This window comes from Schistocerca nitens, chromosome 5, assembly GCF_023898315.1.
Source record: "Schistocerca nitens isolate TAMUIC-IGC-003100 chromosome 5, iqSchNite1.1, whole genome shotgun sequence".
NCBI lineage: Eukaryota > Metazoa > Arthropoda > Insecta > Orthoptera > Acrididae > Schistocerca > Schistocerca nitens.
This window is the reverse complement of record NC_064618.1, coordinates 425,192,818-425,208,967: the sequence shown is the minus strand read 5'-3', so window position 1 is coordinate 425,208,967 and position 16,150 is coordinate 425,192,818. Positions and strand designations below refer to the sequence as shown.

At 42.1% G+C, this 16,150-nt stretch overlaps 1 protein-coding gene and 3 non-coding genes across 4 annotated transcripts in view; 1 reads left to right on the top strand and 3 right to left on the bottom strand.

The window, feature by feature from the left end:
• Positions 1 to 16,150, top strand: part of LOC126260504 (hemicentin-1-like) — a 1,544,736-nt gene that overhangs the window by 1,032,145 nt on the left and 496,441 nt on the right. The gene's annotated exons all lie outside the window — the stretch shown is intronic.
• On the bottom strand, positions 10,430 to 10,504 carry Trnas-cga (transfer RNA serine (anticodon CGA)). The gene has a single exon. It is a non-coding gene; the product is annotated as a tRNA-Ser (tRNA).
• On the bottom strand, positions 10,733 to 10,807 carry Trnas-cga (transfer RNA serine (anticodon CGA)). The gene has a single exon. It is a non-coding gene; the product is annotated as a tRNA-Ser (tRNA).
• Positions 11,337 to 11,411, bottom strand: Trnas-cga (transfer RNA serine (anticodon CGA)). Its single transcript has one exon. It is a non-coding gene; the product is annotated as a tRNA-Ser (tRNA).

Sequence of the window (16,150 nt, the reverse complement as noted above, 5' to 3'; positions counted from 1 at the left end):
TATTGTGGAGCTAAGGCACTGCTACGATCCCTATTTTTCTGGAGAAGATGACGAAGTGATGTATTTCAACTAAAAGTGATTAATGTGGTTAATATGAGAAAAAATTGTTGTAATCCGTCCGTAGCCGCCTTTGGGTGAGATGTTGTTATGAAGAACGTCAGTTCTACAGTCTTCCTAATTCTTAACTCGTCGGTAAACATATTGACAATATTTAAACGTTAGAGGAGCAGTTGACGAACAGAAGTATGTCTTGAAAAGATAGTCTCAAGAATGCTCTGAGCAGCTCCCCTTGAATTTGGTACAGTTGTGCCTTCCTACCCAAAACATAAAATTCCTGTGAGGTGACCTCTGGCATTCCTTTACTCATCATAATATTCGAGCTCGTGATCTTGCGATTGACGTTGATGCCTCTCGACCAGGTGTTCGTTTGGTTCCGTGCCGGATCCGGGATTTTCTCCGCCTGGGAGTCTGTGTGTGTGTGTTTTGTTCTCATCTTCATTCCATGTTCATCATCATCAGCCATAGTGGCATCAAATAGAAAGGCTTAACATCCTTGGGAGCCTTCCCTGCCGACGATGCCATACGCACAATTCATTTTTTATCTTCCTATTGACTTTCATACTTATGTGGACGCCCGTTAGCTGTTAAACATTACACACGGGTGGATATTTTAATCTTCTTCTACATTCTGAGGTATGTGCCCAGAAGATTCTATGTGTCTTACCTTGTTGTTTGCATACATTTTCTCTGCAATACTTTTTCTCAGCTGCACTGTGAGGTTGTTAGTGTTTCAGACAGGGCCACGGCGCTACTACTGAGGTAACATGGACTGCAAATGCACATCGATTCCCGTTATTATCTCTACTGGGAATATGTTAACATTCTCGTCGTTCACCACGTTTGTAAGTCGTAAGAACCAAGTATGACTTACCGATAACGCTTCTTATTGAGTACTAAACGCAATCGTAACATATAAAGAAAATGTAAAATCATTGTACTGTGGTTTCTTCAAATGTGTACACAGATTCCTTTGCGTATTAGCATAACTTCTGTCCCATCAGTTGGATGCGATAAGGCCACTGTTTCGCTCACTTTATTCGTACACGAGGCGCTTCAGCTTTTCCATATTCTTGCTACATAAAAAAATCACAATACAGTAGTTCCACTAAACTATTTTAGCGCATGCATATGGTTTTACTCAGTCTTACACGTTTATGCTCAAGGTGTTTTGTATAGGTGCTTCGACGTTTTCGAAAAAAAACACTGTAGCTTCCAGTATTTAGTTATCTTCGAAATAATTTAAATCGAACTTAGATTCATTAATAGGGAACTAACATAGAGCACCCAATTTGATCCAAAATCTGTTCATGATGTACAGAGGCTTTGGTTTATCTACATCAGTTTCTGTCAGTTCTCGCTTGATTATTTCTTGCGTCCCTGAGGTAATCAGTCACAGAAGTCTATTTCTCCTCGTGCTCAAACTTTGGAACCATCATTTTCTTGAATTGTGTTATGTGGATCATTGTTAAGTATAGCTATCCATGTATGGGAGGGCTCTGAGATGGTTCATACAGTTCGTCTCATTACCTCTTTATAACGGAACAGTTTGTACCTAGTACGTCTGATTTTTGCTCCTCGATTGTATAAGCAGCGACGATTTCTTTGTTGTTAGCTCATTTGTAATTACCTACGGACAAAATTTAGTATACAATCTGTAGTTTATTTTAACAACAGACTATACCTGGATAGGCTAACGAAGTGATTAACCGTTGAGCATCGAAGGAATTGAATGTTGTCATTTAATCGCTTCGCGCAAGCGCAATATGGTTCGAGTAGCAGCAGCTAAGTGGTATTGAGTTCGGTGGATAACACCATACTGGCCTTGTAACTTTTCTAAACAATTTCGGATTTAGCTTTAGACATTCCATAAAAGAACAATAGCGAATCGCGAAACAAAGCATGTAAGAAAAATTGTTAATAGCTACGGTACAACCTGAAACTATCGTCCGCAGATGACTAATAATCAGTAGCAGAGGTGGCAAATCTCATGACAGCTGCGCACAGGACAGAATGTACGACCAATCTGTCGCTCTGATTGTTGCTATGACAGCTGTCTTGTAAACATCTAGCCGTCAGTCATTTTGTTATTTTGGTCCAGGTGCACAGGGTTCTTCCTTGATGACATTACAAGCTTTCAGGATGAAGGGGAAGGGTATATGTATTAATTGGAAGTCAGGAGCGTTGATCCGGAAACGATCGAGATGAAAGTTATGAGCGAAAACCGTTTTGACGTCTCCGACATTGGAATCCACGTACTGGTACTGTTGTTGGTAAGACTGTATGGTATGCACCTTTAAAATGTGGTAGTATGGACCAAAACAAGATAAAAATATAAACATGAGCTCTAAAATGCATACCTAAAGAGCTATGAGCATCTTCGATACTGTGGAACACGTATCTTCAACCGAGAAATTGTCCTAGCGCCTAAGGTATACTTTTTAGAGTCCATATTTACTGTTTCTTCCTCGTTTTGGTCCGTACTACCACCTGTGAAATTTTCCTACCCTACAGTCTTAGCAACAACATTACTGGGTCGCATATTCCAAGTGTCACGACTGCGTCGTTTCCGGACCAGGGCCCTTTACATCAAATAATGTTTGGAATTATCACGGAATCATAATGCATACTTACATCTGGCCAGAGGGCACAAACATCCCTGTCTGTACGTTCAAAATTCTTCTGGTTGTAAAGATGTTTCAGACAGACAGTACTCGTTGCAGTCGATTGGATGTACACACTGAACGACTCCTTTACGCACATAAATGTTCGCTATGTTTTTTGTTCTGTATGTGGATTGATTTGTTTGGTTTGGACACTGGTTTATTTGAGTTTTCTTCTCTCTTTATTTATTCGTATTGATCTAATTTTTGACAGTTGATTTCGCTGGTATACACCATGAGAGCTGACAACAGTGGAGGTCATTCATCTTACAAGGGAACCTCCCCATCGCACCCCCCTCAGATTTAGTTATAAGTTGGCACAGTGGATAGGCCTTGGAAAACTGAACACAGATCAATCGAGAAAACAGGAAGAAGTTGTGTGGAACGGTGAAAAAAATTAGTAAAATATACGAACTGAGTAGTCCATGCGCAAGACAGGCAACATCAAGGAGAACGTGAGCTCAGGGGCGCCGTGGTCCTGTGGTTAGCGTGAGTAGCTGCTGAACTCGAGGTCCTTCGTTCAAGTCTTCTCTCGCCTGAAAATTTTACTTTCTTTATTTTCGCAAAGTTATGATCTGTCCGTTCGTTCATTGACGTCTCTGTTCACTGTAATAAGTTTAGTGTCTGTGTTTTGCGACCGCACCGCAAAACCGTGCGATTAGTAGCACCGCCGTGCCTAACAATGGGAACCGAAAACATTTGATCGCAAGGTCATAGGTCAACCGATTCCTCGACGGGAAAACACGTCTGATATATTCTATACGACAATGGTGACGGCATGTGCGTCACATGACAGGAATATATTGTCGACCCACCTAACTTGTACACTTAGCGAATGGGTAAAAAGATTCTTCTACCTAGCCCGATTTAGGTTTTCTTGTGGATGTGATAACCACTCCCAAAAAAGTGATGAAAACATAAGAGTTTGTCACATTAACTGAAAATAAAAAGTTAATCTTTTCACTGGATGGAAGACTTGAACCTAGGACCTCCCGTTCCGTAGCTGCTCTCGCTAACCACGGGACCACGGCGCTCCTTGACTCCCGGTCTCCTTGATGTTGCCTATCTTCGCATGGTCTACTCAGTTTGTATATTTTACTAATTTTTTTCATAGTTCCACACAACTTCTTCCTGTTTTCTCGATTGATCTGTGTTCAGTTTTTCAAGGCCTATCCACTGTGTCAACTTATAACTAAATCTGAGGGGGGTGCGATGGGGAGGTTCCCTTGTTAGATACGCACTCGCGCACATAATTTATCAATTTCTTTTTACACGTACTGGTATACCAACAATCCAGCTTCAGTTAAGTATAATGCGAGAAGTGTGACACATTCGTAAATGAAGAAACACTTCTCTCATTTCATTGTTGCAATGGTTACGTAGAGTACCTTGACAAATAGGAAGCCACCTTCTAGCGGTCTCTAGCAGCCGGTTCAAAGAATGCGTCGTCCGGCTTTGCGGGGCTCTTTCTCAAATGTAAAACGTGATACCCTATTGTTATGAATCCATCAACTCTATATGGAAAAAAGAAAAAAGAAGCTGGAAACATATATATAGCTAATCTTTTAGAATATTGAAGTATGGAGAATTACGAAAGGTAGTCAATTGTTAATGGAACACGTTTTCCTTGAAGCAGGTTGGTTCTATGCAGGATTCGAATATATCATATTATTCCATACTCCTTGCTTAAAAAACTTTATTTCACAACATAATTTCCGTTCATTGCGACAGCGTTACGCCAGTTTACTAGGAGGGCCTGCATTCTCGCATGTTATCACTCTATTGTTTGACGTCTGAGCCAATGTCTTGCTGCATCAGTAACCTCCCCATAACCATGTCCTGCTACATGCGCAGTGCATCCTTTGTTGGGCCAAACAGATGGATCTCTGAAGGTACGAGATCCATATTGTAGGGTGGATGAGGAAGAACAGTCCAATGAAAGTTTTGTCAGCTCCTCTCGGGTGCGCAGACTTACGCGAGGCCTTGCTTTGTCATGGAGAATGGGAAGCTAGCTTGCTATTTTGTGGCGACTAACACGCTGAAGCAGTTTCTTCCATTTCCTGAAGGTAGCACGGTACACTTCAGAGCTGACAGGTGCACCATGAAGGAGGATACCAAACAGAATATCCCCTTCACAGTCCCAGAAGACGTCGTCATGACTTTATCAGGTGAGGGTGCTGCGTTGAACTTTTTCTTCAAATTAGAGGTGGTGTGGCGCCACCCCATGAACGGACGTTTTCTTTCGGGTTCGAAGCGATGCACTCGTGTTTCAACGCCTGTGACGAAATTAGACAAAAATTATCACCGTCAGCCTTATAATGCGAAAGTTATTCCATGCAGATACTCCTTCGTTGCTCTTTATGGTCTTCTGTTAGGGGAGGAGGAACCCAGCGGGAAACACTCTAGGGTATTCCAGCTGTTGATCAAGTGTGTCAGTACTACCAACAGAGACGATCAGTTGTGACGTGAGGTGTTTCATTGTGGTCCGTCGAATGAGACTGTCGATAGATAGTGTCCACACGTTCAAACGTTGCAGGAGTGACAGCTGCCTACAGCCGGCCGCCGCGCAGGAGATGGGACAGGCTTGCTCAACCTTGTTGCTATGCTCACGGATGCGTCGCCCAACGACTGACCGTCCTTGTGTTCACTGTCAGATCTCCGCAGACACTCTGCAAGCGGCTATGAATATCTGCGATGCTCTGGCTTTCAAAAGAAAAAAAGAAAAAGCTCTCGGTTTGGAACGCAAGTCTGTTAGAAACCACCTAGCGAAATTTCATGAAAATGTAGGAGCAGAAGCGGAAATATTACAAGATGTCCCATGACAAATTCAGCTCTTTTTCAACCGAAACTGGCGGAGAAAAGATGTGTTACATTAATTATTGAACGCCGCTCGTGCTTGTTGTAGTTCAGCGGAAAATACGGTAGTGCCACGAGCATTAATGGTGTCTACATCTTGCATTCAAAGTATTCCGTACCTTGTGTGGCATTCTCCACAGATTCACAAGATCAGTTCGGTGTGTTAAAAATTGTATCGAAGTGTTTCGTCACCCGATAAATGTTGTTCTTTGCTGTTGGAGGGTTTCGAAATGACTGCGTCATTGTTGTCGTATTCGGTTTTGCTGAACTGTCGAATGAAAAATCATGTTCTCTGTTGTAACTCTTTGGCCCAAAAATGAGGCAGCCACGCGAAAGTGGCGAACAAGTAGTAGTTACTTCATTAAATCTCTAGCGATGCAGTCAAATTCAGCTTAGGACTGGCGAGATATAGCCATTAGATATTAGCTCCAATTGCTCTGAGCACTAGGGGACTTAACTTCTAAGGTCATCAGTAACCTAGAACTTAGAACTACTTAAACCTAAGTCGCGCGGTTCCAGACAGTAGCGCCTAGAACCGCTCGGCCACCCCCGGCCGGCATTAGATATGGATTCCATCGTTCTGAGTCAATCAATAGTTTAATATACTCATGATTTACGACTTTAATTTGATGCAGCAGTGTTCATTTGTCTTCCCTGTGCACTGCCTAGGGAAATATCAGGATGGTTACTACAACTGTGTTTCTGTATTTCCACTGATTAATAATTATGAATTAATTTCTTACACAGCATCATTGTTATTTTAGCACTATTCCGTTAAAAATAATTTGTTATTTCTTCCACTATAGCCTTGTAGGCTAACACTGTTGACAATAAAAAAAAAGACTAAAATAAAAATCACTTGTGTAATTACGAGGTAATCGTGCTTTAGTGTTCGGTTTGTTACGTACGTCGTAAATAACTATAGTTTCAGATATCACAAAATTTCAATATCTTTCAAGTTCCATTTAAGCTTACATAAAAATTATTCAGATAATGTGCTTTTTATTCGTGTATCCATTTCGAATAGTAAATTAAGATGTTACGAAGGTGGTCCTTTGGATGAAGAGCTTTCCCCTAATTTTATCATAGGCTCTCGCTATGCAGAATGTCCTTACTGAGGTATTGCTCCGCATTACATTTGAATGCTCTACACTCGACTGAAGGAACTGATCGCTTTCTGCTGGATCTTTCATATCATCTTATCGATCGTAGCTGGTTCTGTATCATGCTGTACTCGTACTGCAGAGAAACTGATTCTCGGTGCAAATGGGTAGTTCACAGTTACTGAAGATTCTGCAAACACTGATCCATATAAAACGTTTTATTCATCTTCCACTTCATTATTACCATAAAACCATTAGCTGTTTCCTTAATAACTGATAAGACATTTAGAGTAAAATAAAGATGTATTTTACGATACTTTTATGATTGAGATCCGTTTGGTCAGTGATCTGATTCCATTTATTTATTAACACTAATGTTCAGCTGTCGGAAAACATATCACAAATAGTTTGTTACACACTTTCAGCAATACTTTTGTAATATTTGTAATAATTATGGAGTATTGTTAAATAATTAGAAAAACTGAGTCACTTCCAGGTATAGTTCCGCCAAGAATTCAATCACAATTATGACATAATTTCCAACCAGACCCCTAGTACAATGGGTCTAAAACCTCTTAGCCTAAAGTCTTTTGAAGAGTCTCTGTTAACAATTCTTCGTTAAATTGTAGCCTCGCTAAAAGTGACAGGATGAAGAAACTCCCATTTCCGAAGATCGCGAAGTTCCACCACTTTCAACAGAACCTTACGCAGTAAAATCTCTTTGCTAAATAACCTTATATTTGAGGATTTCTTCACATTCTCGTTTACCACCGATTTACAAACCATACGATGAAGAATGCATATTCCTATTGCATACCGTTAGAGTGATCGCTTGCAAACAAGATACAACGTGTGAGACGCAATCAGTATTTCATTCTTGGAACAGCATTTATTTATTGAGCGTAGTGAGTAACATGCTTAATGAAATACGTGAGAATATTTTTAATATACGATGGGTCATATCTGGTCGCCTTCCAGTGAGACGTAGATTGATGAGTGTTTCATCGATCGCGTCGGAGCTTTTCTAAGAATTTCATATTAGGTGCGTTATGAAGTCTTCAAAGAAAGGAACGCCTACATATTCTGCAGACTTAAGCAACTTAACATATATATTGCAGGTTACATCCAGTGGCGTAACTGGCAGTCATAACTTCTCGTGAAATCTTATGGCCAGGAGATTTGCATAGCATAATACGTAGTTTGAAGGGAAATCGTCTGCACGGTAATCTTAGAGATTCCAAGACCACCATCCTTACTATCATTTGCGACACTTGCACTTCTCCGTCTTCGCTATACACACTCACGCACATATGAATTAAGAAGCGTGAAAGACTGTGCTTCAGTTGCTCCGTAAGCGTCTCGCTATAGTCTTGCGAGAAGACGGGAACGGAAATTAAAGTATGTATTCTAAATCGCCAACTGTAGTATTCTGAGGTACAGTAACTGTAACACACTACATGCATATTGTGTAATCAAAACCCTACGGTTCTCTTTACTTGTGTTGCAGGTTGACACAAAAGAGTCTTGTCACAGGTTGTAAAGCTTAGGAGCAGATGAGTGCAGTGGATCAGTGTACAAGGTGTTTTTTTTTTTCGTTGTTACCTATTTATCGACATCTAGAAGATGTGTTCAAAATTTAAAAGGCACATCCAATAACCAAGTGATTCTAAATTTTATATACACTAACTACAATATTAATTTAACATAAACTATTACTAGAAAACTTTATGCTCCATCTCCTTATAACGCCATATTTCTCCAAATCACTTCCTTTTTTTAATTGGAGGTGACTCTGTGTACGTCTTTAGCAACACGATTGATTTCTCCAAAAATAAATAAATGCGAATGTGACTCGTGTTGGTAGTGATAAGTTGAAGTCTGCCTCTGACCTTTCAACTGACCTACCCACAATATAACGTGGACTCCGTACCAGGAAGCAACGCGACGTTTTTCCACAGCAACAGTCATTGTTAGAGGTGAAAGACATAAGAAACTGAAATGCTTTGGCCGAATACTTGGCCGACTCGTTTCATAAAATGACCGATATTAAATATCCCTTTGCTTTAAAAAAGTAAAGCAATGAGGGAAGTACTCAGACGGAGTAGGTTACGCCCTGCCTGGAAATTGTTGCACAATAGAATGGGATGACGACTGCTGAGTTATTACGGCGTTGGAACAAGTTGTTGGGCTATGTTATGGACATTAAAACGGCCCCACGAAGAATTAATTAGTCCATATTTCAAGAAACTTGTATGCCATATCCTGGGTAGTGTAGCTGCCATTACCAACCGACACACCCAATGCCTACAGCCAACAAGTTACAAACTTCATACTTAGAATTGCACAAGAGTGAACCATTAACTCAGAAGAAAATTTTTTATTGTGTTAAACATAAAACTTGGTTCATCCTGCTATTTTATTCCTATCATTCACATATATAGGGTCAATTCCTGGTGTTTGATTATTCCGAATAAACCTATAAAAACCTTTTGTTGCTTTATTCAGTAACTACAAGAATTGAAACTTCCTGGCAGATTAAAACTGTGTGCCCGACCGAGACTCGAACTCGGGACCTTTGCCTTTCGCGGGCAAGTGCTCTACCAACTGAGCTACCGAAGCGCGACTCACGCCCGGTACTCACAGCTTTACTTCTGCCAGTACCTCGTCTCCTACCTTCCAAACTTTACAGAAGCTCTCCTGCGAACCTTGCAGAACTAGCACTCCTGAAAGCAAGGATATTGCGGAGACATGGCTTAGCCACAGCCTGGGGGATGTTTCCAGAATGAGATTTTCACTCTGCAGCGGAGTGTGCGCTGATATGAAACTTCCTGGCAGAGTAAAACTGTGTGCCCGACCGAGACTCGAACTCGGGATCTTTGCCTTTCGCGGGCAAGTGCTCTACCAACTGAGCTACCGAAGCACGACTCACGCCCGGTACTCACAGCTTTACTTCTGCCAGTACCTCGTCTCCTACCTTCCAAACTTTACAGAAGCTCTCCTGCGAACCTTGCAGAACTAGCACTCCTGAAAGAAAGGATATTGCGGAGACATGGCTTAGCCACAGCCTGGGGGATGTTTCCAGAATGAGATTTTCACTCTGCAGCGGAGTGTGCGCTGATATGAAACTTCCTGGCAGATTAAAACTGTGTGCCCGACCGAGACTCGAACTCGGGACCTTTGCCTTTCGCGGGCAAGTGCTCTACCAACTGAGCTACCGAAGCACGACTCACGCCCGGTACTCACAGCTTTACTTCTGCCAGTACCTCGTCTCCTACCTTCCAAACTTTACAGAAGCTCTCCTGCGAACCTTGCAGAACTAGCACTCCTGAAAGAAAGGATATTGCGGAGACATGGCTTAGCCACAGCCTGGGGGATGTTTCCAGAATGAGATTTTCACTCTGCAGCGGAGTGTGCGCTGATATGAAACTTCCTGGCAGATTAAAACTGTGTGCCCGACCGAGACTCGAACTCGGGACCTTTGCCTTTCGCGGGCAAGTGCTCTACCAACTGAGCTACCGAAGCACGACTCACGCCCGGTACTCACAGCTTTACTTCTGCCAGTACCTCGTCTCCTACCTTCCAAACTTTACAGAAGCTCTCCTGCGAACCTTGCAGAACTAACACTCCTGAAAGAAAGGATATTGCGGAGACATGGCTTAGCCACAGCCTGGGGGATGTTTCCAGAATGAGATTTTCACTCTGCAGCGGAGTGTGCGCTGATATGAAACTTCCTGGCAGATTAAAACTGTGTGCCCCTGACCGAGACTCGAACTCGGGACCTTTGCCTTTCGCGGGCAAGTGCTCTACCAACTGAGCTACCGAAGCACGACTCACGCCCGGTACTCACAGCTTTACTTCTGCCAGTACCTCGTCTCCTACCTTCCAAACTTTACAGAAGCTCTCCTGCGAACCTTGCAGAACTAGCACTCCTGAAAGAAAGGATATTGCGGAGACATGGCTTAGCCACATCCTGGGGGATGTTTCCAGAATGAGATTTTCTCTCTGCAGCGGAGTGTGCGCTGATATGAAACTTCCTGGCAGATTAAAACTGTGTGCCCCTGACCGAGACTCGAACTCGGGACCTTTGCCTTTCGCGGGCAAGTGCTCTACCAACTGAGCTACCGAAGCACGACTCACGCCCGGTACTCACAGCTTTACTTCTGCCAGTACCTCGTCTCCTACCTTCCAAACTTTACAGAAGCTCTCCTGCGAACCTTGCAGAACTAGCACTCCTGAAAGAAAGGATATTGCGGAGACATGGCTTAGCCACATCCTGGGGGATGTTTCCAGAATGAGATTTTCACTCTGCAGCGGAGTGTGCGCTGATATGAAACTTCCTGGCAGATTAAAACTGTGTGCCCGACCGAGACTCGAACTCGGGACCTTTGCCTTTCGCGGGCAAGTGCTCTACCAACTGAGCTACCGAAGCACGACTCACGCCCGGTACTCACAGCTTTACTTCTGCCAGTACCTCGTCTCCTACCTTCCAAACTTTACAGAAGCTCTCCTGCGAACCTTGCAGAACTAACACTCCTGAAAGAAAGGATATTGCGGAGACATGGCTTAGCCACAGCCTGGGGGATGTTTCCAGAATGAGATTTTCACTCTGCAGCGGAGTGTGCGCTGATATGAAACTTCCTGGCAGATTAAAACTGTGTGCCCCTGACCGAGACTCGAACTCGGGACCTTTGCCTTTCGCGGGCAAGTGCTCTACCAACTGAGCTACCGAAGCACGACTCACGCCCGGTACTCACAGCTTTACTTCTGCCAGTACCTCGTCTCCTACCTTCCAAACTTTACAGAAGCTCTCCTGCGAACCTTGCAGAACTAGCACTCCTGAAAGAAAGGATATTGCGGAGACATGGCTTAGCCACATCCTGGGGGATGTTTCCAGAATGAGATTTTCACTCTGCAGCGGAGTGTGCGCTGATATGAAACTTCCTGGCAGATTAAAACTGTGTGCCCGACCGAGACTCGAACTCGGGACCTTTGCCTTTCGCGGGCAAGTGCTCTACCAACTGAGCTACCGAAGCACGACTCACGCCCGGTACTCACAGCTTTACTTCTGCCAGTACCTCGTCTCCTACCTTCCAAACTTTACAGAAGCTCTCCTGCGAACCTTGCAGAACTAGCACTCCTGAAAGAAAGGATATTGCGGAGACATGGCTTAGCCACAGCCTGGGGGATGTTTCCAGAATGAGATTTTCACTCTGCAGCGGAGTGTGCGCTGATATGAAACTTCCTGGCAGATTAAAACTGTGTGCCCGACCGAGACTCGAACTCGGGACCTTTGCCTTTCGCGGGCAAGTGCTCTACCAACTGAGCTACCGAAGCACGACTCACGCCCGGTACTCACAGCTTTACTTCTGCCAGTACCTCGTCTCCTACCTTCCAAACTTTACAGAAGCTCTCCTGCGAACCTTGCAGAACTAGCACTCCTGAAAGAAAGGATATTGCGGAGACATGGCTTAGCCACAGCCTGGGGGATGTTTCCAGAATGAGATTTTCACTCTGCAGCGGAGTGTGCGCTGATATGAAACTTCCTGGCAGATTAAAACTGTGTGCCCGACCGAGACTCGAACTCGGGACCTTTGCCTTTCGCGGGCAAGTGCTCTACCAACTGAGCTACCGAAGCACGACTCACGCCCGGGACTCACAGCTTTACTTCTGCCAGTACCTCGTCTCCGCAATATCCTTTCTTTCAGGAGTGCTAGTTCTGCAAGGTTCGCAGGAGAGCTTCTGTAAAGTTTGGAAGGTAGAGACGAGGTACTGGCAGAAGTAAAGCTGTGAGTACCGGGCGTGAGTCGTGCTTCGGTAGCTCTGTTGGTAGAGCACTTGCCCGCGAAAGGCAAAGGTCCCGAGTTCGAGTCTCGGTCGGGCACACAGTTTTAATCTGCCAGGAAGTTTCATATCAGCGCACACTCCGCTGCAGAGTGAAAATCTCATTCTAACTACAAGAATTAATTTCCATCTCCGAATGTCTGAAAATCATTCTCGTGGACTAAATTTAAAGGGCAAGTAAGAGTATTGTGTGATTTATATAGCAGAAGTGCTGAAACGAAATATTGCTTAAACACTGAAATAGATGTTTCCAGGCAAATTTAACGATTTTAAAATTCTTAGGCTCTTTGTGGTAATAAATAAAGTAAAAGTGAGTAAACAAGTTTTGAGAAAAGGAAAGATAAAGCTTTTTCAGTTATTAATGAAATTCATGTGCAAAGAGATATAAAAAGAAAATTGGTTATATGGCTCAGTAACACTGAAGCAAGGTTGCACAAAACTACTGAATGACACTGTAGTGTGACCATGCGCTACCTTTCGCTTTTAGCAGATCATTTGCTAAGAGAAGAATAGAAGCTAAATTTGTTAATAAACTTAAATGTTTTTATTATGCTGTTATAATATTCAAATATTTAACTTGTTGGTTATACAAAATTCAGTCGTAGAATTCCCCCCTAGCCAAATATTTTTGCACATAATGATGCTTAAAAATTCGTGGCCTTTCAAGATCAAAACTATATATGTATGTGGGTGTAGTAGCTAAAAGATTTTTGTGTCTTTCTCTTAATCGTATCCTGTGAAGTTATATTTATTTGTGAAGTTATCTTAGGAAGCATCAGGAAAGTAAGCCAAATTTACATCTTCTGTTTTTCTTAACCTTATCCACTTCTTCGCTTAGATCGGCTGGTGAAAGTAAATCCATTAACGAACCACTAGGCCCTAGGTTCGGTGCTATCCATTTTGCTGCATTTGTTTCTAACAGCTAGAAAGCTCTTAAGAAAAGAACTAATTGTCTGATTTCCATATCTATTAGTCATACATCACGATCAAATACTGTAAAAGGGGTAACATTGTAAGCCAGTGTTAAAATATATGCATAATTTCCCGTATAATAGTGTTATATGTGACTTTTTTCGTAGCAGGAATATTTTTTCTGTTGACGTAAAGTGTTATCTATGGCTCCTAGTGACAAGATCTTTTGCAATATTTAAGAGTCCAGACATAGTTTAGTACTGTGGTATATATCACAGATAGGTAGAATTCTTTGTAAAAAGTACAAAGGTTTCAGGGACACACATTCGTTATTGCAGTTAGGAGAAAGACAGAGCAGTAAAAATAGTATTATATGTGGTTTACACAATTATTGAAAATTTACGAAGAAGAGTATTGTAAGTAGGCTGTTTACGTTTTTTTATTGATAACGCCACCTCAGTATGAAAATCACCGGCTGTGCCGTGTGCAGTCTGTGGCTGCTTTGCATTGTTGTAATACTCAACCATTGTAGTGTTAGGCAGCTGGCTGTGAACAGCGCGTAGCGCTGGGCAGTTGGAGGTGAGCCGCCAGCAGTGGTGGATGTGGGGAGAGAGATGGCGGAGTTTTGAAATTTGTCATGATCTGCTATTTTTATATATGATGATATCAAGGTAAATACATTGTTTGTTCTCTATTAATATCTTTCATTTGCTAACTATCCCTATCAGTAGTTAGTGCCTTCAGTAGTTTGAATCTTTTATTTAGCTGGCAGTAGTGGCGCTCGCTGTATTGCAGTAGCTTGAGTAGCGAAGATTTTTGTGAGGTAAGTGATTTGTGAAAGGTATAGCTTAATGTTAGTCAGGGCCATTCTTTTGTAGGGAATTTTGAAAGTCAGATTGCGTTGCGCTAAAAATATTGTGTGTCAGGTTAAGCACAGTCGTATGTATAAATTGTTAAAAGGGGACGTTTCAGTATATACAGTATAGGGAAGTAAAACAGGAGGATAAAAGTGAGGATACTCCTGTAAACAGTGAAATGAGCAGGACACAGAGGAATCAGATTTACTATTAGAAATACAGTTAGAGAATGTGTATCATAGGGAGGAACTTTTATGCTTTTAAACCCATCTCAAATTAATAAGGAAAAAGTAGATTCAGAGGAGGAAGACAAGGGAGTAGCCGGCCGCGGTGGTCTCGCGGTTCTAGGCGCACAGTCCGGAACCGTGCGACTGCTACGGTCGCAGGTTCGAATCCTGCCTCGGACATGGATGTTTGTGATGTCCTTAGGTTAGTTAGGTTTAAGTAGTTCTAAGTTCTAGGGGACTAATGACCACAGCAGTTGAGTCCCATAGTGCTCAGTGCCATTTGAACAAGAGAGTAGAAAACTGCACTGAGCAAAATAGGCAATTAACGATAGATCTGTATGCGTTGTTACACAGTGTGAATACATAGCTAATACCACAAAACAAAAATACTGAAAATCTAAGTGAATAAATGCAAACACAATCTAGAAACAGTAAAAGTATAAGCAATAAACTCGAAAAACATACTAAAATTAGTCACGAACTGGCTAAAACTACTAAAAACTAAGTGGGAAAACAGAAAATAAGAACAATAATAACCATAAGTTAGAAAAAGTAAACAACAAAATAGGTGTCCTGACTAAGGAAATCATTAAAACGACAGGTCGAACCTATGTTGGAATTGAAGCTTGGGGAAAAAGTTTCCCCAGTAAAGGAAGTAATTATTAAAGTAAACAACGGACGGGTGCCTCAAAGGAGAATAACTGCTCAAGATACTTAGAAAATTATAGAAAAGAAAGTAGAAAATTGTGAAGAGAAGTGCTGTAGTGATACTTCCAGCACACAGGAGACAGTATGTGACATAGAAAGAAAGATCAAGTGTATCAGTATTTTTGTTAAAGACGTAACAGCAAATAACAATATACTTGATGGCGAAGAAATATGGCCGCGTGGGATTAGCTGAGCGGTCTAAGGCGCTGCAGTCATGGACTGTGCGGCTGGTCCCCCGGGCATGGGTGTGTGTGTTTGTTCTTATGATAATTTAGGTTAAGTAGTGTGTAAGCTTAGGGACTGATGACCGTAGCAGTTAAGTCCCATATGATTTCACACACATTTTTTGAAGAAATTTGGTTAGAGGTAAACATTGTAATTAGTCATTTATCAGGAAATGCTAAACGATGGGGGATTAAGCTAAGCAAGGAGCAGCGACCTACATTTAATTTAGATAAAAGTCTTTGGACGAAAATTCGTTCGGGCAAATACAAAACAGACATTGCTGATAATTTATATTCGTAAGAATGTTCGAAGGTAAAGGCCGAAAAACTATTAAAGAGTTTTGTGAGTCATGCGGTAGGAGCTGGCTCACTTAAGGAACCGTAAGAGTGATTCTGAAATTATATGGGAACTCTGGAGGTGACTGTTATAACAGCTACATTTTCTGTACTAGTGAACGTGTCGATATAACGCAATTAAAACTTCTCGTGTTACCAGCCGCTTTAAGTAGCACCCTGCGTCTTTTGAAGGACATATGACGAGAGAATTTGTGGGGAGAGCGTAGTTGGTCCATGTATCACAAAAAAAAATTTTTTTTTGAGTGCATAAAATTGCAGCGCGTTAAGAATGAAAACGATCTACTATTTTGTCAACAATTACGAAAGATCGACATTTGCAAGAACATCAATGATTTTGAGATAACG